The sequence below is a fragment of the Vanessa tameamea genome, chromosome 29 (genome assembly GCF_037043105.1).
Source record: "Vanessa tameamea isolate UH-Manoa-2023 chromosome 29, ilVanTame1 primary haplotype, whole genome shotgun sequence".
Lineage (NCBI taxonomy): Eukaryota > Metazoa > Arthropoda > Insecta > Lepidoptera > Nymphalidae > Vanessa > Vanessa tameamea.
In genome coordinates, this window is record NC_087337.1 from 3,376,555 (window position 1) to 3,379,184 (window position 2,630).

General features: G+C 38.4%; 1 long non-coding RNA gene across 1 annotated transcript; it reads right to left on the reverse strand.

Moving 5' to 3' along the window:
- Positions 1-2,026: 2,026 nt before the first annotated feature.
- LOC135194409 (uncharacterized) lies at positions 2,027-2,630 on the reverse strand. The gene is made up of 3 exons (XR_010309760.1): positions 2,520-2,630; positions 2,326-2,435; positions 2,027-2,236 (listed from the first exon to the last, which is right to left on the reverse strand). It is a non-coding gene; the product is annotated as an uncharacterized LOC135194409 (long non-coding RNA).

Consider the following 2,630-nt stretch of genomic DNA (forward strand, 5'->3'; position numbering starts at 1 on the left):
TATAGGTTTCTCACTAAGGGCGCTTGTACACGCTAAGAAAATTTGCCGTTCCTGCGGCAGACAAGACAAATTCTTCGTGTAGACGACAAGAATTTTGTCTGTTCCACACACGAAAACCTTTCGTGTCTTCCGCAGACAAGACCAATCGAAACGTATATACGACACGATTTTTTTCGTGCAGTCATCAGTCGGGCGTAGGGCGCGCAAGTAATAACAAGTGTGATAATCAGTGTGAGTTTCGTTTATTTATATAAATGTTAACTACAGGGTGGACCAAAAGTCCGGTAACATTTCGAATGGTTATAAAAAATACAAAAGAGATATGAGAGAAAATATGTTTATTTATTCTAAAAGTACAAAAATCAGGGTTTTATTTTTTAAAAATAACGTCGTCCAAATGTGTCCCTTGTTTAGCTTGGCACTCCTGTAATCTAGAGCGGAAATTTTCCATCACCGCCCGACAAGTGTTTGGAGAAATGTTCTGAATTTCCTCGCGTATATTTTCTTTTAATTCTTCAATAGACTGAGGGTTGTTATTAAAAACTTTACTTTTGAGGTATCCCCAAAGGAAAAAGTCCATTGGTGACAAATCCGGGCTGCGGGGTGGCCAGTTAATGTCACCTCTTTTGGATATGACTTTTTGCCCAAAAATTTCACGAACCGCTGCTATTGAGTCGTTGGAGGTGTGACATGTGGCCCCATTTTGTTGAAACCATGTCCGTTGATTAAAACTAGAGTAGTCCTGTAATGCTGGAGCAAAAAAGTTCTGTAGCATGGCAATGTATCGCTGTGTGTTGACGGTAACGGGACGGCTTCTCTGATCCTCATAAAAATACGGACCGATAATTCCACTGGCTGATAAAGCTGCCCATACAGTAACTTTGGGCGAGTGTAAGGGCTTTTGGTGCTTCAATTGCGGGTTAGCATCACTCCAGTATCTGCAATTTTGCCTGTTCACATGCCCATTTATGTGAAAATGTGCCTCGTCTGAGAAAAAGATGTTATTGAAGCTCGTAAACCTCGCAAGCATTTCGTTGGCAAACTGCAGTCTCTGAGTGTAGTCATTTGGCCTTAATTGTTGTACAATTTGAATTTTATACGGGTGTAAATGTAAATCCTTGTGAAGAATACGATTTAAAGATGTCCTAGACACATTTAAAACACTAGACCGCTTTCGAGTAGACAGGCCAGGTTGTTCTTTAACAGATGCTCGTACGCGCTCTATGGTTGCGGGCTCTCTCGACGTCTTAGGTCGGCCGGATCGTGGTTGATTTAATGTTGAACCCGTCTTCTCAAACTTCTGTACCCAATTTTTAATTGCACGAGTTGATGGAGCTTTATTTTTATTTCGTATGTTGTACTGTGTACAAAATTTTCGTTGCGCTTCAGTCGCAGAATCGTTGTTGCGATAGTACACGCGCGTTGTGCTCCGCTGAACGACGCCATTGCACTGAATTCCAACTAGCCGCTCTCGCGCTTAGTAACGCCCCGCTCCCCCTATCCCCCGCAATTGGAAGCAGCGCTCGATTCAAATGTTACCGGACTTTTGGTCCACCCTGTATAATAATTAATAACTACATATTTATTATTACTTAAACATTATGCATAGGTAGCTACATACGCACATACCTAATGAAGAAAGGAAAAATATTTTTATAAGAATAAATAACTTGAAATAACAAAAATAAACCTTTACAGTCTCATTACAAAAAGCGGTTTAACTAAAAACCATGGTTTAAACTAGGGTCTAAGCAAAAACGTTATTATAAAAACGGGTTTAGCGATAAACCATAGATTATACTGTGGACTAACTTTAAACCTCTGCGACTCTAGTTTTACGATGGTTTAAAGCGTATCTGTCAAAGTTGTCTGTTATAAGTTTAAAAGTTACAATCAGTTGATAATTTTATTTTCTTTTTTGTTGTGTTGTACTGTTTTAACGTAAAAAAAATGGACATGGACATGGTTGATTTAGTGGATATCGAGGACATGGAAGTCATCGAGTTGTTACAAACACCACGCGTTTAAATTATTATATTCGACAATAAAATCGCCTGGAACAATATTTATTGTGGCTAGATCTTCCTGTGAAGGCGACTTGGGCTTATTCCCACCCCCCGTCTTTCCTAAATCTTGCCAATGAGTGGACAAGTTGGCTTTAGCTGTGAGCTTCATCCTCTTCCACGCTAACTTGACATCACCGTCTGACCTACACTTTCCCGTCAATTCATTTAATCTGAAAATATTTAATCAATGTTGATCATTTTTGTTGAGAAAGTAACGCATAATAAGGATAGGTACGGTATGTTTTAAAAATGTAAACACCTCTTTGTTATATCTTTCCACTCTTGAGTTTTTTTATTGTTGGAGGAAGCTTTTGTACACCGATTTTCTATAATGTGGTGTGACTGCCCAATCATCTCACGTAGTATATCCTATAAATTTTATATTAGAATTAGGTACATAATTTATTTAAAGACTGATTTCAAGTTTGAAGTAATTTATGTTTAAGTACTTACTTTTTCTTCAGTACTCCAATTCTCAGAACGTTTCCTTTTTTCCTGACTCATCACGAAATGACTTTAAAATAGTGTACGAGTGCAAGACGAAATTAGCAAAATTCAACCCTT